Here is a 22534-nt window from a genome sequence, read left to right as displayed (position 1 = left end):
TTTTTTTTTTTAAAAGAAGTGACTGAATATGGAAACCAGATATGAAACCTAGCTATTACAAAGCAATAGAAGCAAGTCTGGAGGAAATCCCTGTTCTGAATAAAGAATTACTTCATTAGAAGACACTAAACATAGGAATTGAATGATGTAGTGACCAAGATTCCTGAACTCAGTTTTATTGTGAATGTCTGTATCAGTGTGGGTATTGGAGTGGGCGGCTGGTGAGTCACAATAAATCATAAATTTTCTGGAAATTTCATGGTGATCTTCTCACCTCTCTTCTTATTGTGGAAAATCTAATGAAATCTACTAGAATCTTTGAAAATGGTATTCATGCAAATGCATGTGGACAAAGGCTGGGGACCAAAGTTGCTCAAGAGAATATTGTCCTTGGGGCATTCATGTCATGGACATGAAAAAAATTATGGCAACCGGGCTGGAGTGCATGGCCTTCATAACATGTTTTCTTACTAGTCTTGAAAAATATTGCAGACCTCATATCCAGATCCCGAGGCCAGAATATTTCAGATGTATCTAGCGAGTATGACACAACCTTTGCATGAGGGAAATAGGAAGTATAATTGTGCCCTCCTCCACCCAGTCATTCACAGTCATAAAAGAGGCACATAGGTGTGTGTGTTATGTTTGTCTGCATGAGGAACTGTTTTCACCTCTGCTCAGTCTTAGATACTGGAATACATGATGGAGAAGTATGCTCTCATTGTGTCCCTATTGCTTCTGAAGCTTTCTCTCATCTTGTGCGGTTTGACAGACATCAGCTGCTTTTGGAGAATAAATTACAATGCAGATGATGATCAAGATATGAGAACTGACTGTTACTTTTTTCTTTTTATGTATCAGGGATTTATAGAGGAAGATTTTTATAACACTCTCATTGATTTTAGGTAAATCACTAGCTTCTCCATTTCATTCATAAATATCATGAATAAGAAAACTGTCATGTTCTTCCCTCTCTAACTATAAACTACTGAAAATTTTATCTTTTTAAAATCTTTATTTTAATATTTTCAAATGCATTTCATTGTGTGTATTTGTTATGTTAGACTCCAGTTCACTGAGATGTAAGGTAAGAGAGCCTGCCTCCTCATGAATCTCCTTATGTTGAGTGTTGTCATTGCAGTGTCTGATAATCTGATATGAAAATAGAATCCATACCACTGGCATGAGATTAGTATAAAGAGGCTGCATCACAGTATCTTCATGTTTCTGGTAAGGATTCCCTAATTGATTTTTTTGAGTCACTTAGATCACTATCATATCATCTGCAAATAAAGATACATTGACTTCTTTCTTTCCATTAGGTATCTCCTTGATTTATTAATTGTCTTATTTCTCTAGCTAAAACTTCAAGTACTATATTGTGTAAATATGATGAAAGTTGAGAAGCGCTGTCTTGTTTCTGATTTTACTGGAATTGCTTTGTGATTCTCTCCACTTAACATGATGTTGGCTATAGGCTTAGTCTAATTTGGCTTTATTATTTTTAAGTATGTCTCTTATTTTCTTATTTCCATAATTGTTCTAAAACATTTAGGAGAAAAGGTATTAAATTTTGTAAACTAATTTTGAGCATGAGCTGATTATGTTTTTTTTCTTTTAGTTTGTATATAGGGTGGATTGCATTGATCTTGATCTTCAGGATAAATTTTCCAATTTTCTCAGGAACCGCCAGACTGATTTTCAGACTGTATCTTGCAGTCCCATCAGCAGTGGAGGAGTGTTCCTGTTTCTCCACATCCTTTTTCAGCGTTTGCTGTCACCTGAATTTTTTAACTTCGCCATTCTGACTGGTGTGGAGTGGAATCTCAGAGTTGTTTGGATTTGCATTTCCCTAATGACTAAAGAAGTGGAACTTTGTGAAGAATTGAGTTGGGATTTTGATGGGTATTGCATTGAATCTGTATAGTGCTTTAGGCAAAATGGCCATTTTAACTATATTGATTCTGCCGATCCATGAGCATGGGAGGTTTTCCCATTTTTTGAGGTCTTCTTCCATTTCCTTCTTCAGAGTCTTGAAGTTCTTGTCATACAGATCTTTCACATGTTTGGTAAGAGTCACCCCAAGATACTTTATACTGTTTGTGGCTATTGTGAAGGGGGTCATTTCCCTAATTTCTTTCTCAGCCTGCTTATCCTTTGAGTATAGGAAGGCCACTGATTTGCTTGAGTTGACTTTATAACCTGCCACTTTGCTGAAGTTGTTTATCAGCTGTAGGAGTTCTCTAGTGGAGTTCTTTGGGTCACTTAGGTAGACGATCATGTCGTCTGCAAATAATGATAGTTTGACTTCTTCCTTTCCAATTTGTATCCCTTTGACCTCCTTATGTTGTCGAATTGCCCGAGCTAGTACCTCAAGTACAATATTGAAAAGATAAGGAGAAAGGGGGCAGCCTTGTCTGGTCCCTGATTTCAGTGGGATTGCTTCAAGTTTCTCTCCATTTAGTTTGATGCTGGCTACCGGTTTGCTGTATATTGCTTTTACTATGTTTAGGTATGGGCCGTGAATTCCTGTTCTCTCCAAGACTTTAAGCATGAAGGGATGCTGAATTTTGTCAAATGCTTTTTCAGCATCCAATGAAATGACCATGTGGTTTTGTTCTTTGAGTTTGTTTATGTAGTGGATTGTATTGATGGATTTCCGTATATTGAACCAACCCTGCATTCCTGGGATAAAGCCTACTTGATCATGGTGGATGATCGTTTTGATGTGTTCTTGGATTCGGTTGGCAAGAATTTTATTGAGTATTTTTGCATCGATGTTCATAAGGGAAATTGGTCTGAAGTTCTCTTTCTTTGTTGGATCTTTGTGTGGCTTTGGTATCAGCGTAATTGTGGCTTCGTAGAAGGAATTGGGTAGTGTTCCTTCTGTTTCTATTGTGTGGAATAGTTTGAAGAGTATTGGTGTTAACTCTTCTTTGAAGGTCTGGTAGAATTCTGCACTGAAGCCATCTGGTCCTGTGCTTTTTTTGGTTGGAAGACTTTCTATGACTCCTTCTATTTCTTTAGGCATTATGGGACTGTTTAGATGGTCTAGTTGGTCCTGATTTAATTTTGGTATTTGGTATCTGTCAAGGAAATTGTCCATTTCCTCCAGATTCTCCAGTTGTGTTGAGTATAGGCTCTTGTAGTAGGATCTGATGATTTTTTGGATTTCCTCAGTTTCCGTTGTTATATCTCCCTTTTCATTTCTAAGTTTGTTAATTTGGATACTTTCTCTGTGCCCTTTGGTCATTCTGGCTAAGGGTTTATCTATCTTGTTGATTTTCTCAAAGAACCAGCTCCTGGTATTGTTGATTTTTTGTATGGTTCTCTTTGTTTCTACTTGATTGATTTCGGCCCTGAGTTTGATGATTTCCTGCCTTCTACTCCTCCTGGGTGAAATAGCTTCTTTTTGTTCCAGGGCTTTCAGGTGTGTCATTAAGCTGGTAATGTATGCTCTCTCCATTTTCTTTTTGGAGGCACTCAGGGCTATGAGTTTTCCTCTTAGCACTGCTTTCATTGTGTCCCATAGATTTGGGTATGTTGTGTTTTCATTTTCATTGTGTTCTAAAAAGTCTTTAATTTCTTTCTTTATTTCTTCCTTGACCAAGGTATCATTGAGTAGAGTATTGTTCAGTTTCCACGTGTATGTGGGCTTTCTGTTGTTTCTGTTGCTATTGAAGACCACTTTTACTCCATAGTGATCAGATAGGAGGCATGGGATTAGTTCGATCTTCTTATATTTGTTGAGGTCTGTCTTGTGACCAATTATATGGTCGATTTTGGAGAAGGTACCATGAGGTGCTGAGAAAAAGGTATATTCTTTTGTTTTAGGATAGAATGTTCTATATATATCTGTTAAATCTAATTGGTCCAAAGCTTCAATTAGTTTCATTGTGTCCCTGTTTAGTTTCTGTTTTCCTGATCGGTCCATTGAGGAAAGTGCAGTGTTGAAGTCACCCACAATTATTGTGTTAGGTGCAATGTGTGCTTTTAGTTTTAATAAAGTTTCTTTTACAAAAGAGGGTGCCCTTACATTTGGGGCATAGATGTTCAGGATTGTCAGTTCTTCTTTTTGTATTTTTCCTTTGACCAGCAAGAAGTGTCCCTCAGGGTCTCTTTTGATGACTTTGGGTTGAAAGTCAATTTTATCTGATATTAAAATGGCTACTCCAGCTTGTTTCCTGAGACCATTTGCTTGTAAAATTGTCTTCCAGCCTTTTACTCTAAGGTAGTGTTTGTCTTTGACCCTGAGGTGTGTTTCCTGTAAGCAGCAAAATGTAGGGTCCTGTTTACGTATCCATTCAGTTAGTCTGTGTCTTTTTATTGGGGCATTAAGTCCATTGATGTTAAGAGATATTAAGGAATAGTGATTGTTACTTCCTATCATTTTTGACGTTATTTTTTAAATTTGAATGCTTAACTTCTTTTGGGTTTGATGAAAGGTTACTTTCTTGCTGTTTGGAAAAGATGCTCTATGTTTTTGTTAACAGAAAAGAAGAAAAAGGCTTTGGAATTTTCCCAAAGTAATAAAGATCAGATTTGATAGATGGAGATACCCTGAAATCTCAGTTGTAGACAGGAGATATTTAAAAAGACCAAATGCACTTGTAATGTATGGTGCTAAAACCTGTTTTGAAACAACCCTGAAATACGTATGCCAGAACTTCAGCTTACATGGCAAATAAATCCTGTTGGCTACAAAATTCTCATGATTAATTACATATAATCTTTTCATATGAATGGAAATTTATATTGCAGTTTTAAAATATGGTCAAACTAATCTCTGAAGACAGCTGTGGTTTAAGTAACAGGATTTTTTTTTTAACGTTTTTCTAGAATGAGAATTGAAAGGCCAATATATAGCAAACTGGATGTGTTATGTTGTGTTCTAGTTCATGGATGGAATTCAGAGTTCAAACAAGCACTTTATGAATTTTCACTAAGTCAAAATATCTCATATAAGATTATTCTATTTTGAAAAATTCTGAAAATAATTTCATCTTTAAAGATTTCTTCTTCTGTGTCTTTATATTAGGATAGATAAAATTTAAGCAGAAATATATCGGGGATATATTATAAATATTACTTCAATTGATTTGAATATTTCATATCTGCAACATTCTCCATAAAGCTACTGTGCTTTCTTTTAGAATACCAACATGGAAATATGAGTTTATTCTTATACTGCTTTTTGCTACTGATGAGATTAACAGGAACCCCTACCTTTTACCTAACATGTCCTTGTTATTTACGTTCCCTGTTGGCATGTGTTTTGATACATTGAAAACAATTGATGAAATAAATTTACCACGGAAAAATACTCGAGTATTTCCAAATTATGTGTGTATATTTCCTGGATGTGATATAGGTCTTACAGGACCACCATGGACTATATCTTTAAAACTGGAAATCTTTTCCAGTTCTCCAAAGGTGAGACTCTCTTGAAAAATAAGAGTTAACAGTTGGTCTGTGCCAATCCCAGGTTCCCACAGAGAACGAATGGGCAGCATGGGTCTGGGTGTGCTTGTCTTTATATTCTAAAGTATTAAGGAATCAGATATTGACAGGACAGTAGCATTTATATCATGAGAATGAATGAACTGGAAAAATAAGCAAATGTTCTATTGAACATTCAGATAAATATTATATTCAGATAAATATTATAGAATCCAATAGGAATAATACAGAACATTTACAGGGTAAACTTATCGTCCTTTGTAGGAGTTCTGGAAGGTAAGTAACACAACTCATAGCTGAGAATGGACTTCCAGCCAATCATATTACTCACATTGGTTCCTCTGTTCTTCATCCTTCAGATTTTCTTTGGACCATTTCATCCTATCCTGAGTGACCGATTTCCCCATGTCTACCAGATAGCACACAAGGATACATGTTTACCTCATGCCATGGTCTCTTTAATGGTTTATTTTACAAGGAACTGGATAGGGTTGCTCATTTTGGATAATGACCAGGGAACTCGGTTTCTCTTGGATTTAAGAGAAGAGATGCATAGAAATGGAGTCTGTTTAGCCTTTGTGAATTTGATCCCTGATAGCATGCAGACATACATGACCAGGGCTGAAATATATGATACTCGAATCATGGCATCTTCAGCAAAGGTTGTTATCATTTATGGTGAAATGAACTCTACCCTAGAAGGTAGCTTCAGAAGATGCACAAAACCATGTGCTCTTTATCACCATAGGTCTGTATTACAGCTTGAGGTCAAGGATGGTGATTCCCCCAGAACTTCTTTTATTGTTGAGAATTATTTTCACTGTCCTGGTTTTTTTTTTTTTTTTTTGTTATTCTCTATGAAGTTGACAATTACTGTTTCTATCTCTGTGAAGAATTGAGTTAGGATTATGATGGGGATTATATTGAATCTGTAGATTTGTTTTGTTTTAGTAAGAAGGTCATTTAATTATATGATCCTGCTGATCCATGAGTGTGGGAGATCTTTCCATCTTCTGAGGTCTTCTTTGATTTCTTACTTGAGACACTTGAAATTCTTGTCATACATTTCTTTCGCTTGCATTTTTAGAGTTACACCAACATATTTTATATTATTTGTGTCTACTTTGAAGGATATCACTTCCTTACTTTCTTTCTCATTCTGTTTATCACTTATATAAAGGAGGGCTACTCATTTATTTGAGTTAGTTTTATGTCCTGCCATTTTGGTGAAGTTGTTTATAAGCTGTATCATTTCTCTGGTGGAATTTTGGGCATTGCTTATGCATATTGTCATATCTCATACACATAGTGATACCTTCACCTTTTACTCTGCAATTTTTATCCCCTTGATCTCCTTTTATTGTCTAATTGCTCTAGCTAGATCTTTGAGTAGTATATTGCATAAATAGAGAGAGAGTGGGCAGGTTTGTCTTGTTTCCAATTTTAGTAAGAGTGCTTAAGTATTCTCTCCATTTAATTGGATGCTGCCTATTGGTTTGCTGTATATTGATTTTTATTATGTTTACATATGTGCCTTGCATTCCTGATTTCTCCAAAACTTTTTAAATGAAGGGGTGTTGTATTTTGTCAAAGACTTTTTTAGCATCTAATGAGATGACCGTGTGATTTTATTCTTTGATATTAGTTAGTGGATAACATTGATCGAGTTCTGTATATTTTCTAATTCCAACCATTTGCCTAAAATTTTCATGAATTCATTGTTTTTAATTGCTGGGTAGTACTCCATTGTGTAAATATACCACATTTTCTGTATCCATTCCTTCATTGAGGGACATCTGGGTTCTTTTCAGCTTTGGCTCTTATAAAAGGCTGCTATGAACATAATGGAGCATGTGTCCTTATTGCATGCTGGGGAATCCTCTGGGTATATACCCAGGAGTAGTATAACAGGGTACTCCGCAAGTGTCATCCCCAATTTTCTGAGGAATTGCCAGACTGATTTCCAGAGTGGTTGTACCAGCTTGCAATCCCACCAGCAGTGGAGGAGTGTTCCTCTTTCTCCACATCCTTGCACACACCTGCTGTCTCCTGAGTTTTTATTCTTTGCCATTCTGACTGATTTGAGATGAAATCTCACAGTTGTTTTGATTTGCGTTCCCCTAATGATTAATGATGTTGAACATTTCTTAAGGTGCTTCTCGGCCATTTGAAATTCTTCAGGTGAAAGTGCTTTGTTTAGCTCTGTACCCCACTTTTAATAGGATTACTTGGCTCTCTGGAGTCTAACATCTTGAGTTCTTTGTACTGGATATTAGCCCTCTATCACATGTAGGATTGGTAAAGACCTTTTCCCAATCTTTTGGTTGTTGTTTTGTGTTGATGGTGTCCTTTGCCTTACAGAAGCTTTGCAATTTTATGAGGTCCCATTTGTCAATTCTTGATCTTATAGCAGAAGCTATTGGTGTTCTAATCAGGAACTTTTCCCCTGTGCCCATGTACTCCAAACTCTACCCCACTTTTTCTTCTATTAGATTCAGCATATCCAGCTTTATGTGGATATCCTTGATCCACTTGGACGTGAGCTTTGTACAGGTAGATAAGAATGTATAATTTTGCATCATTCTACATGTTGACTGTTAGGTGAACCAGCACCATTTGTTGAAAATGCTGCCTTTTTTCCACTGGATGGTTTTTGCTCCTTTGTCAAAGTTCAAGTGACAATAGGTATGTGAGTTCATTTCTGGGTCTTCAGTTCTATTCCATTGATCTTCCTGCCTGTCTCTGTACCAATACCATATAGCTTTTATCACTATTGCTTTGTAGTAGAGCTTGAGGTCAGGGATGGTGATCCTTCCAGAACTACTTCTAGTGTTGAGAATCATTTTTCCTATCCTTTGTTTTTTGTTATTCCAGATGAATTTGAGAGTTGCTCTTTCTAACTCTATGAAGAATTGAGTTGGAATTTTAATGGTTATTGCATTGAATCTGTGGATTGCTTTAGGCAAGATGGACATTTTTACTATTTTAACCCTGTCAATACATGAGCATGGGAGATCTTTCCATCTTCTGAGATCTTCAATTTCTTTCTTCAGAGAATTGAAGTTCTTGTCATACAGATCTTTCACTTGCTTGCTTAGAGTCACACCAAGATACTTTATATTATATGTGACTGTTATAAATGGTGTCATTTCTTTAATTTCTTTCTTAGCCTCTTTATGCTTTGAGTATAGGAAGGATACTGATTTGTTTGAATCAATTTTATATCCAGCCACTTTGCTGAAGTTGTTTATCAGGTTTACGAGTTCTCTGGTGGAATTTTTGGCCTCACTTAATTATACTATCCTATCATCTGCAAATAGTGATATTTGACTTCTCCCTTTCCAATCTAAAACCCTTTGATCTCCTTTAGTTGTCTAATTGCTCTGGTTAGGAATTCGAGTACTATATTGAACAGGAAGGGAGAGAGTGGAAAGCCTTAACTTCCATTGATGTTGAGATATATTAATGATAAGTGATTTTTAATTCCTCTTGATGTTTATGGTGGTACTGTGTGCCTGTGATTCCTTTATTGTTGTTTTGCTACAAAATGATTAATTTTTTGTGTTTCTTTTGTGTAGTTATTTTTCTTGTGTTGGTATAGTCCTTCCATCATCCTCTGTTCAGTTGGGTTAATAGAAAGAGAATTGCCTACATTTGGTTTTTGTCAAAGAATATCTTCATTTCTCCATCCATGGTGATTGAAAGTTTTACTTGGTATATTACTCTGAGGTATCTGTGGTCTCTTAGGGTCTGCAAGACATCTCTCTAGGATCTTCTGGTATAGAGTATCATTTGAGAAGTCAGGTGTAATTCTAATAGGTTTACCTTCATATTTTACTTTTCATTTTCCTTGCTGCTTTTAATAAACTCTTTTTATTCTGAACATTTTGTGTTTTAGTTATTATGTGGTTGAAGAGATTATTTTTGGCCAAATCTATTTTGTGTTATGTAGGTTTCTTGTTTGTTTATAGCCTTCACTTTCTTTAGGTAAGTTGTGTTTCCTTCTATGGTTTTTGAGGATATTTTATGTGCCTTTGAACTGAGAATTTTTACCCGATTATATTTTTATTATTCACGTAGCAGTGTGGAATAGAAGATGGAGCTGGATTTCTCGGGTGGGCGCAGGCCTCCCAGGCAGAGCTATGGGCTAGGCAGTAAGGTATTAGTTGAAGATTGCAGATAAAAGTAGGGATGGAAAAAAGGTGGCGTTCTGAAAAGATGGAGTAGGCATAAGAGATCTGGGTTTGCTGGATCCTGGCAGGCAGAGGATTGGGGTATGGGTGTCTCACCTGGCTGTTCCCTGTGAGAGCAGACCTCCTGAGAGACAGGCAGAGCTGCGGGCTGGGGAGAATGGTGCCAATCCTGATTGCAAGTAGAGGTGTGGGCCAGAAGGAAGATGGAGCCACCATGTAATTTTTTAGTGAAACATTTTTGTAGATCTTAGCCTTTCATTGTAACTTTAATTTTATTATGTCTCTAAGGGTCTCTAACCACCTGCTCTAAGATTATACACTGAACAAACCCTTCACTATTCCATCCCACATTTTATTCAACAAAGGTTCGTTTTCCCTTTTTGATTTCTAAACTTTTCAAACACAAAATTTTTCTACTAAGTAATCTGTGTGAATCATTTGAATTTAAGAAGAAACAAATTTTAATCTCTTCATCCAAACATTTATACTTGGGATGTGAAAGTACTTTCATACTATTTTATGGCCTTTAATTTAATTGCAGGTTTATACGAAATGCTCAGAGACCTGAATTTGGAAAATAATGCCTGAAACTAGAAGATTATTATCACTACAAATTTTACTCTCTTAATTATTATTTTGATGCTCTGGACAGTCACCATGACTAAGGCAACTTTAATTGGGGCTGACTTACAGGTTCAGAGGTTCACCTTATTATTATCGAGGGGGAAAGCATCACAGCATCCAGTTAGGCATGATGTAGGAATAGCTAAGAGTTTTACATCTTGTGCCAAAGGCAAACGGGAGAAGCCTGGCTTCCTGGGAGCTAGGATGAAGGTCATAAAGCCCATGCCCACAATGACACACTTCCTCCAGCAAGGCCACACCTACTCCCACAAGGCCTCACCTTCTAATACTGCCATTCCCTGGGCCAAGAATTTAAAGACATCATAAGTACCAATACATAATTTATTTACATCAGGTACCCACATCTACATGCAGTATGATCTGTACCCCTGGATTCAGGAGATTTCATCAGGAACAGACACCAGACTGCTGCTTTAATTGTGTTCAGTGCCCAGAGAATGAGGTATCCAATGACACAGGTATGTGTTTGTGTGCAGAATAATTTGTTGACATCTTCTCTTTTACAAAATAGAAATTTAAATGAGTCTGAATGGAAACTGGAGATATAAGACATGTGTTTCAATATAATCATTTTACTTATATCAAGAATATTCTGAACCCTGGAAGAAACATGTACTGTCCTCCATAAACACACATTTTGTTCATATTATGTCGGTTACATAGTTTATATTTTCCAAAGAATATTTAATGGAAATATTTTAGCTATTATTCTGTCAGAAAAAATTGTATGTAGTATTGCTATACATATGTCTTCTTGTCCTTGACTCTATGCACAATTTAAATTGACAATATGAACAATACACCGTCTTGTTATCCTAAAAACCAAATTGGTTCCTGGGAGAGACCAGAGGCTCAGGCTCTTGTTATTATTTAATGAAATGTATTTAAGATGTGAGCTCCTTGCAGAATAGAAGCACTTACTATGACAGAATTAGGGTAAGAGTATAAAACCCAGAAATTCACACAAAGATGTGGTAGTGTTATTCTGCAACCTACTGAGAGATAGAGGAAAGATTTATAAGATGTATTTTGTTGCTTCACATATAGTTTGGAATATGTAGTTGAGAACAATAAAAGGGTTTCCCTCAACTAGTGGAAACTGAGGAAATACATCTGATTTGATGATTGTCTTCTAAATGTCAAATATATGCAAAAAATATATGTGTTCCGATATTGACATGCAAAAATCAACCACAGTACAATCATGCAATCATGCACATAATAATTCACCTAAGTATATTTTAGTTGAAAGGTAACTACATCCCCTTCCATTTCTCTATTCAGGACCAAATATTAACCCTGCTTGAAACTGTTATATATGTCTCCTCTGTTCTCAGATTAGTAGCAAAAGGACACTATAGAGATATACTATATATACATTAATTAAGAATAAATTTAATACAAGGGAATACGAATGGATCGATTTCCATTCTTCTGAATGCTGTCAGTTGAACCAGCACCATTTATAAGGCTGTCTTTTCCCACTGAATGTTTTTAGTTTCTTTGTCAAAGATCAAGTGACCATAGCTGTGTGGGTTCATTTTTGGGTCTTAAGTATCTTCCATTGATGTGCCTGCCTGTCACTGTACCAATACCATTCACATTTTACCACTCTTGCTCTGTAGTTCTGCTTGAGACCCAGGATTCTGATTCCCCCAGTTCTTATGTCCTGGTTTTTTGTTATTCCACATGAAGTTGAGAATTGCTCTTTCTAACTATGAAGAAGTAACTTGGGATTCTGATGGGGATTGCATTGAATCTGTAGATTGTTTGTGGCTAGATGGCTGTTTTTATTATATTAATCCTGCCAATCACAAGTTTGGAGGTCTTTCTATCTTCTGAGGGCTTCTTCAATTTCTTTCTTCAGAGGCTTGAAGTTCTTGTCATACAGATGTTTCACTTGTTTGCTTAGAGTCACACCAATATACTTCATATTGTTTGAGACAATTGTAAAGGGTATCATTTCCCTATTCTCTTTCTCAGCCTGTTTATCTTTTGAGTATAGGAATACTACTGATTTCTTTGAGATAATTTTATACCCAGCCACTTTGCTGAAGTTGTTAATCAGCTGTAGAATTTCTCTGGTAAAGTTTTTGGGGTCACTTAAGTGTTCTATCATATCATTTGCAAATAGTGATACTTTGATTTCTTCCTTTCCAATCTGTATCACTTTGACCTCCTTTTGTTGCCTAATTGCTCTAGCCTTAACTTGCAGTACTATATTGAATAGATATGGAGAAAGAGGGCAGCTATTCCCTGATTTTAGTGGCATTGCTTCAAGTTTCTCTCTACTTAGTTTGATGTTGGCTATTGGTTTGCTGTATATTGCTTTTACTATTTTTAGATATGGGTGTTGAATTTCTGATCTTTCCAAGACTTTATCATGAAGGGATGCTGAATTTTGTTAAATGGTTTTTCAGCATCTAATGAAATGACCATGTGTGTTTTCATTGAGTTTGTTTATGTAGTGGATTACATTGATAGATTTCCATGTGTTGAACCATTCTTGCATCCCTGGGATGAAGCCTACATGATTGTGGTGAATGATTGTATTAATGTGTTCTTGGAGTTAGTTGGCATGAATTTTTTGAGTATTTTTGCACAGATATTCATAAGTGAAATTGTTCTGAAGTTCTCTTTCTTTGTTGGATCTTCATATGGTTTTGTTATCAGCATAATTGTGACTTGATAGAATGAGTTGTGTAGTGTTTCTTCTGTTTATTTTTTGTGGAATATTTCGAAGACTGTTCATAATAGTAGTTCTTTGTTGAATGTCTACTAGAATTCTACACTAAAACCTTCTGGTCCCTTGCTATCTTTGCTAGAGCACCTTTTTGGGTATGTGTCCAGAAGTGGTATAGTTGTGTCTTCAGGTTAAACTATTTCCAACTTTTAAAAGAACCATAAAGTTGTTTTTTTAGAGCAGTTGTACAGGTTTGCAGGAGTATTCACTTTTCTCCATATCTGGGGCCTGCATGTGCTGTCACTTGAGTTTTTGATCTTAGCCATTCTGATTGCTGTAAAGTGAAATCTCAGGGTTATTTTGTGCTGCATTACCCTGATGGATTAGCATATTGAACATTTCTGTAAGTGCTTCTCAGCCATTCAAGACGCCTGTCTTGACAATTCTATTGAGGCCTGCAACCCAATTTTAATAGGGTTATTTGATTCTCTGGAGTCTAAATTTTTGAGTTCTTTGTATTTTTGGATAATAATCCTTGTTCAGGGAAGATCTTTTCCCAATATGCAGGATGTTATTTTCTCCCATTGATGATATCCTTTGCCTTACCAAAGTCTTTCAGGTTTTTTATGAAGTCCCACTTATGAATTATTGAACTTAGACTCTGAGGCATTGGTGTTCTGTTCAGGAAAATTTCTCCTGTGCCAATAATGTGTTCAAGGCTATTTCCCCACTTTCTCTTCTGTTAGATTCAGTGTATCTGGTTTTATGTTCTGGTCGTTGACACATTTGGACTTGAGTTATGTGCAGGATGATAAATATGGATTGATTTCCAATTTTCTACATGTAAATCACCAGTTAGACCAGCACTACTTTTTGAAGATGTTTTCTTTTTTCCACTTTATGGTTTTGAATTCTTTGTCAAATATCAAGTGTATATTCCTGTTGGGATTTATTTCTGGGTCTTTGATTCTATGCCATACATTGACCTGTCTGTCTCTGTATCAATAGCATGTGATATTTATCACTATTTCTCTGTATTACAGTTGCAATACAGGGATGGTGATCACCCCAGAAGTTCTGTTATTTTACAGAATTATGAGATTATCCTGCAATTTTTATTTTCCATATGAAGTTGAGCATTGCTCTTTCCATGCCTTTGAAGAGTTGTGTTGGAATTTTGGTGGGTATTGCATCGAACATGCAGATTGCTTTTGGTCACATGGTTATTTTCACTGTTAATCCTACTGCTCTGTGAACATTGGGGATCTTTCTGTCTCTTGAGTTTTTCTTCTATGCCCTCTGTCAGGGCATTGAAGTTCTTGACATACAGATATTTCACTTGCTTAGTTGTATTTATACCATGATATATGTTATTTGTGTTTATTGTTACTGGTTTTGTTTCTCTAATTTATTTCTCAGCAACTAAGCATTTCTACAAAGAAGGCTCCTGACTGGTTTGAGTGTAATTTTATATCTACCACTTTGGTGAAGTTGTTCGTTAGCTTTAGAAATTCTCTTGTAGAATTTTGTGGATCCCTTATATATATGATCATTTCTGCAAATAGTAATACCTTGACTTCTTCCTTTCCAATTTTTATCCCATTGATCTCCATTTGTTGTCTAATTGTTCTAGCAATAATTTCAAATAGTGTATTTCAAAGATAGGCAGAGAGATAGTGAGCATCCTTGTCTTGCCCCTGATTTTAATGTGATTGCTTCACCATTCTCTCCATCCAATTTGATGTTGCCTGTTGGCTCAGTGTATAATGTTTTTTATTATGTTTACACATGTGCCATGAATTTCTGATCTCTTCAAAACTTTATTTATTTATTATTTATTTTTATTTTTCATTTTTTTTCAAGTTAAAAACATATAATTATTTTATTTTATGCTCATTATTGTTTTGCCTACATGTATGTCTATGTGAGTATATCAGATCCACTGTAATAGGAATTAAAGGAATCTGTGAACTCCCACAATGCATCCAGGACTTGAACCCTGGTCCTCTGGAGGAGCTGTCAATGAATGATCTTTACTGCTGAGCCATTTTTTCTGGGATTCACTCCCTTTTAAGCTTTTTTCAAAAATCAAACAAATGAAATTTATTTTAAAATATACAACTCAGTATTGACATTTTTTTGTCTTTGTTTTTTAAGTATGTTTCTTGTATGAAACAGAATGATGGAACCTCTTTACATATCCCAGCCTCTCATCCTGTGTCTATTTATTGGGGAGTTGAGTATGCTGATGTTTTTAGAGAAGGCATGTTTCTAGAGAGGTAACTGAGAGTTTTATACAGCATCTTCAGGCAGCAGGATTTAAAAATCCATTGGATTGGTAGAGGTTTTAAAATCTCATAGCCTATGCTTATTGGCCCACTTTCTTCAAATAGGACACAGCTTCTAGTTCTTTCAAATTTTGGTACTCAATAAAAAAAATAAATAATAAATAAATAAATAACAAGCAGATAAATCTGACCCTATGTGTGTCATTCTCATTCAAACAACCCATGTAACCTCCCTTTGGTGTCTTACAGTTTTTGTTATACCATAACAAAAAATGAAGTTATTCTAGCTTCATAAGTGCTCATGATATATCAGTTTCAAAACTTTAAAATAAAAATCAGAAAGCAGATTATACATTTAAACATTTAGTGTCCAAGAAATTCACCAATTTGTGATCTTTTAAATTATGATTTTTAAAAACGTTTATCAATATCAGAGATAATTCTTATAAGTAAGTGTCTTCGCTCTTTATCTTGAAAGTGGTATGTTACACTACCAGGGACGAACTGCTTCAGAGCAGCATGATCTTACTGCTCCCTACAACTTCAAACAAGAGAATTGTTGCTGAACAACAAAATGTTTATTGTGATATCCTCTGATTAATACAGATACTAAATGATCAAGTGTATAATGAAGAAATTTTCTTAAGGTTTGTTGTTAATGTTCTCCAGCAGATCTGGAACAGTGTGTGAGCTGTCTACCTGATGAGTATGCCAACACAAACCACACACACTGTCTGAAAAGACATCTCTCCTATCTGGCCTATGAAGACCCACTGGGAATGGCTCTTGCTTGCATGTCCCTGTGTTTCTCTGTACTAACAAGTCTTGTATTTGGTACTTTCGTTAAATACAGTGACACTCCCATTGTGAAGGCCAACAACCGCAATCTCAGTTACATCCTACTAATCTCCATCACACTCTGTTTCCTCTGTGCTTTGCTTTTTATTGGGCATCCTAACATGGGTACCTGCATCCTGCAGCAGATCACATTTGGTGTCTTTTTCACATTGGCTTTATCTACTGTCTTCTCCAAGACAATTACTGTTGTTCTGGCTTTCAAGATTACTACTCCAAGAAGAAGAATGAGATCAATGTTGATATCAGGGGCACCTAACTTTGTCATTCCCCTCTGTACCCTGATCCAACTTGTTCTCTGTGGAATATGGCTAGCAGTATCACCTCCTTTTATTGATACAGATACACAGTCTGAACATGGGCAGATCATCATTGTGTGCAACAAAGGCTCAGTCTTTGCCTTCCACCTTGTGCTGTCATATTTGTGATCCTTGGCTCTGGGAAGCTTCAATGTGGCTTTCTTGGCCAGGAATCTGCCTGATAGATTCAACGAAGCCAAATTCCTAACCTTCAGCATGCTGGTGTTCTGCAGTGTGTGGGTCACCTTCCTTCCTGTCTACTACAGCACCAAAGGGAAGGACATGGTGGCTGTGGAGGTCTTCTCCATTTTGGCTTCCAGTGCAGGACTTTTAGTCTGCATCTTTGTTCCAAAGTGTTATGTTATTTTGATAAGGCCAGATTCAAACTGTCTTCAAAATTACAGGAATAAATTACGATATTAAAACTTGCATAGTATTACATTTTAAAATACCTATATTTATTTTCCCGAGAATAACCACCTCTTCCATTTTTAGATTTAATTACTTGCCTGTGATACTTTTGTAGCTTTGAGTCGTTTTGATATTTCCCCCATGCAGTTTAGCACGTTCTTTTATGTCTTTCTTGCTTAGCTCACATTTTGGGGGACATGTGGGTCAGATTGTACATTATACCTTCTATTTCTTGAAAACATATTCTTACAACAAGCTTTATAATCAATTGGCCCTCAAGATATTCCCGTTCTAGAGAAAGCATTCATTCTCCTGTACAAGGAGATGCTCAGTTCCACAGCTGGGTAGGAATCAGACTCAGCTGAGCTAAATGACTCAGACATTGCCCCCTGTACTGTAAGTAAATGGCCATTACACCAAGTGGAAGGAGTGTCTCTTAGCTCTTAGAACTTGAGATGACAAAACAGGTTTTCTAGGGCAAACAGAGTAGAGTTTGAGTCTTGCTATGGAGGATGCATTGCAGTGTGTCAGAGAACTGTGTCACCAGTGCTTTGGAAGCTGAAGACTCAGAAGGATTTCTGAGATTTTGGAAGCATGAATAATATATGCACAGGTACAAGCCACAAAATATCCTAGTAGTGCAAGTGGACATGGACTCCAAGTCCTATCCCTGAACAAATATTTTCTATTCATATCTGTTTACAAGAGAAAATCAGTTTTCTACAGTGTAGTTGTAGTGGTCATGCCACCCACATTCCAGAGACGGGTCATGTCTTGTGTTGTAGTTGAAAAACACAACACATAGTCAGAATGGCTAAGATCAAAAACTCAGGAGATAACAGGTCGTGGTGAGGATGTGGAGAAAGAGGAATACTCCACTGCTGGTGGGTTTGCAAGATCGTAAATCCAGTCTGGAAATCAGTCTGGTGGTTCCTCAGAAAACTAGGCATGATATTATCAGAGGACTATACCATAATACTCCTGGGCATATACCCAGACGATTCCCCATATGTAATAAGAATACATGCTCCACTATGTTCATAGCAGCCTTACGTATAAAAGCCAGAACCTGGAAAGAACCCAGATTTCCCTCAGTGGAGGAATAGATACAGAAAATGTGGTATATATACACAATGGAGTACTATTCAGCCATTAAAAAATTAATTCATGAAATTCTTAGACAAATAGATGGAACTGGAGAATATCATCCTGAGTGAGGTAGCCCAATCACAAAAGAACACACATGGTATGCATTCACTGATAAGTGTATATTAGCCTAGAAGCTTGGAATATCCAAGTCACAATTCACATATCAAATGGTGCTCAAGAAGAAGGAAGGATTGGCCCCTGGTCCTGGAAAGGCTCAGTGCAGCAGTGTAGGGGAGCACCAGGACAGGGAAGAAGGAAGGGGTGGATTAGGGAACAGGTGGAGCAAAGAGGTCTTGTGGGACTTTCAGGGATGGAGGATCCAGGAAAGGAGATATCATTTGAAATTAAATAAAGAATACATTGAATAAAAAAAAAGGAAAACACAATACAAATTTTCTTTTGTTCATGTTGTGGGGCACTTTTCTTTGTTTCCTTTAGGCATCGTTTCATCTTATTCTGTTTTTTTTTTATTACAATTTCCATTTTAAACGTTTGTATAGTTGCCTGGGAAGGGGTGGATGGGGGAACAAGGGGAAGGAAGAGAGCTTATGGGACTTTCAGGGACTTTTGAAATGTAAATAAAGAATATATTGAATAAAAAAATAAATAAACATTGTTTTTTTAAAAGGTGGAAAAGAATTAAGACAAAATTGGATTCACACAATCTTATGTTAATGTTGTATTGCTGTTTTGCTGAAGACAACAGGCACACAAAACACTGAAACATGGATTTATTGAGCAAGTACCTACCTAAAAACTTCACTCTTACTAAGTAGTCTTCATGGTAATCAATGGTATTTTGCATGTTTCAAGAGGAAAAAAGTAAACACCAAATCAGGTAAAAACCCTTTAATCCCCTATAGTACCCTGCCTACAACAAACACTAGTGAAAAATTGGAACAAATCCCATGGGATTTGGTTTAAGGTTTACCCTCTGAGATGGACCTGTTATATATACAATTGGGGTGGATATTGTTTTGAGACTAGATCGGCCATACACATATTGGGCAATCACATATTATTATGGAATGTAGCCATAAAATGAGTCCTAACAACATTCTACTATAGTCATAGATCATTCTCAAGCTTAGACATAATAAGAGAAATTGCCTTCTGCAGTAAATGCCTGAATGTAATTACAGTGACTCTTCATGTGCACATATTGAGAGACCTTGGAACGCTCAGTAATGAACTGCATGATTCCATCATTTCCTTTTCTGCATAGCACAGGGAACCCTGCAGAGAGTTGTTAGGAAGATGTAAGTTTCAGAGTGGATAGAGAACACCAGGGAAACACATCCATCTAAACACAGTAGGGCAATTATATGTATGAATTTATAGACAGTATGCCAGCATGGATATATTTGAGGTTGATGGCTTCCCAATGTTAAGTATGGAAGTCATTACAAAACCTGGATCCTAATCAAGAAGCTATGTCCAAATGAAAATTAAGGTGATAGGTAAAGAGATAGATAGATGGAGAGAGAGAGAGAGGAAAGAAAGAAAAATTAAAAAAAAAACTGCTTGTTTTACTGATTCCTGTTTAGTATGCAAACTACTGAGGAGGCCAGGTCTTCTGCCAAGCAGTAGATGATGGTCAACAGAAAGCAAACTCAGTAGTACTTTTCCTCTTATAACAGGATTTTCAATTTTTCTCCTTTTATGGAGTTTCTGTGCACGCCTATAGGTGTATACCTATACAGAAAGATGTGTGTCTTATGTTTTTCTTTAGCACTTTGTATGTTAATACAATGTATTCTATTTTAATGTCTGCTTATTTTCCAGAGGCGGGAGTGAAGATGTGGATTTGGTTTGTCCTAGAGGTGAGGAGAATTTCAGAGTAATTAGGGAAGGAGAACCATGCTTGCTTTGTTTTGTTCTAGAGATGTCAGGTGTACTGATAATTTGCTAGTGTAGAAACTCTCTTTTTTACAGGGGCCTTCACACTATGAATTTGTCTCTTAGCACAGCCTTCATTGTATCTTATATATTTGGGTATGCTGTGTCACCAATTTCACTGAACTCTAGAAGTCTTTAATTTCTCTTTGTATTTATTCTCTGACCAAGTTATTATTTAGTAGAGAGTTGTTCAATTTCCACAACTATGTGGTCTTTCTATTGTTTTAGTTGTTATTGAAGACTACCCTTAATCTATGGTGATCTGATAGGATGCATGGGAATACTTCAATCTTCCTGTATTTGTTGAGGCTAGTTATATTGATTGATTATATAGTCAGTACCAGAGAAGGTACCATAAGGTACTGAGAAGAAGATGTATTGTTTTGTTTTAGGGTGAAATGTTTTTCTATGTATTTTTAAATACATTTATTTGGTTCATAACTTCAAAGTTAGTTTCTCTGTGTCTCTCCTCAGTTTTTGCTTCAATGACCTGTCCATTAGTGAGGGTGGTGTTGAAATCTCCCACACTGAAACTAATAGAAAAGAAACTGGGGACGACCTTGAGGACATGGGCACAGGGGAAAAGTTCCTGAATAGAACACCAATAGCTTACGCTCTAAGATCAAGAATTGACAAATGGGACCTCATAAAACTACAAAGTTTCTGTAAGGCAAAGGACACTGTCAAAAGGACAAAACTTCAACCAACAGATTGGGAAAGGATCTTAACCAACCCTAAATCCAACAGAGGGCTAATATCTAATATATACAAAGAACTCAAGAAGGTAGAACCCAGAGAACCAAATAACCCCATTAAAAAATGGGGTATGGAGCTAAACAAAGAAGTTTCACATGAAGAACTTCAGAGAGCTGAGAAACACCTTAAGAAATGTTCAACATCATTAATCATTAGGGAAATGCAAATCAAAACAACCCTGAGATTTCACCTCACACTAGTCAGAATGGTTAAGGTCAAAAACTCAGGAGACAGCAGGTATTGGCGAGGATGTGGAGAAAGAGGTACATTGCAAGATGGTGCAACCACTTTGGAAATCAGTCTGGCGGTTCCTCAGAAAACTGGGCATGACATTTCCTGAGGACCCGGTTATACCACTCCTGGGCATATATCCAGAGGATTCTTCAGCATGCAATAAGGACACATGCTCCACTATGTTCATAGCAGCCCTATTTGTAGTAGTCAGAAGCTGGAAAGAACCCAGGTGTCCTTCAATGGAAGAATGGATACAAAAAATGTGGTATATTTACACAATGGAGTACTATTCAGCCATTAGAAACAATGAATTCATGAAATTCTTAGACAAATGGATGGAGCTGGAGAACATCATACTAAGTGAGGTAACCCAGTCTCAAAAGATCAATCATGGTATGCACTCACTGATAAGTGGATATTAGCCTAGAAACTTTGAATACCCAAGACATAATCCACATATTAAATGATGTCCAAAGAGAATGGAGGAGTGGCCCCTGGTTCTGGAAAGACTCAGTGCAATAGTATAGGGGAATTCCAGAACAGGGAAACGGGAAGGGGTAGATGGAGGAACAGGGAGAGGGAAGAAGGCTTATGGGACTTGCGGGGAGTGGTTACCCAGAAAAGGGGAAATCATTTGAAATGTAAATAAAAATATGTCAATAAAAGGAACATGGGAGCAGAGGCGGCAGCAGCAACAGCAGCAGTGGCTGGTCCAGAGGAAGGGCTAGCAGCAGTAGAACCCAGCTGACAGGGTCCAGGCAGACCCTGCACCCACGACCACTGGCCATCTCTGGCCAGCCTTGCTGCAAGCAGCAGAGGATTTATGGCGCCTTTCACCACACAGAAGCCACATCAGAACTCTGCCTCCAGCCAGCCAGTTACGAGGCCTCCATATTGGTGTCTCTCTCGGACACCAGAGAGAGCAGACAAACTGAGGTACGCAAATACAACCAGAGACCAACATTGCGGGGGGTCTAAGCCTGACGGGCGTTGGCCTGCACCCAGGCCCTGGGCTGGTCGGGGGGCCACCTGTGTGCAAACCCAGCCAGGAGGTTGTTTGCCCGGGCCGGCTGTGCCCGCACCCCTGCCATTTTGCCTACTGGAAGCCAGAGAGACCTAGCAGGCAAAACCAAACCAGCTAACAGGCATAGCCTGAGGCGGACATAGCAGTGGTCTAAGACAATCAGGCCCTGGACTGCCCTCAGGCCCTGGACTGCCCTCAGGCCCTGGGCTGCTCGGTGGGCCATCTGTGTGCCAACCCGGCCAGGAGGTTGTTAGTCCAGCAGACTCTCCCAGCACTCTCAGGGAGCACGTGCACGCCGCCATCCTGGCCACCTGACAGACCCAATTAACACTCACAGCTGAGGGGAAGTTTGCTCGGACATTGGCCTTCCAGGCTTTTGCCTAGACTCAGGGCCTGAGCAGCTAGGCTAGCCTTGTGTGCACCAACCTGGTTGGGAGTTCCGCTGCCCAGCAGAGTGATCAGCACACAGAAAAGGTCCCTGCAGCATATACCCTCAGCACTCCCCAAAGGAGCAAACGGACACCATTGATTCACAGACACAATCTGGGGCAAAGAACACTAGGGCTGCAAGGGCACCCAAGAGGAGGACAGCACATCAGCAATCTGCAACAGGGGAAACCCTGCCATCCAGTGTTGCA

The 22534-nt window shown here is 37.6% G+C and overlaps 1 pseudogene; it reads left to right on the top strand.

Moving 5' to 3' along the window:
* The first annotated feature begins 702 nt into the window (after nucleotides 1–702).
* The window catches only part of LOC127670570 (vomeronasal type-2 receptor 116-like), a 43936-nt pseudogene continuing 22104 nt past the window's right edge, over nucleotides 703–22534 (top strand).

The sequence above is a fragment of the Apodemus sylvaticus genome, chromosome 20, assembly GCF_947179515.1.
Source record: "Apodemus sylvaticus chromosome 20, mApoSyl1.1, whole genome shotgun sequence".
NCBI classification, from domain to species: Eukaryota; Metazoa; Chordata; class Mammalia; order Rodentia; family Muridae; genus Apodemus; species Apodemus sylvaticus.
The sequence above is the reverse complement of the archived record's forward strand: the minus strand, read 5'-3'. Positions and strand labels throughout refer to the sequence as shown.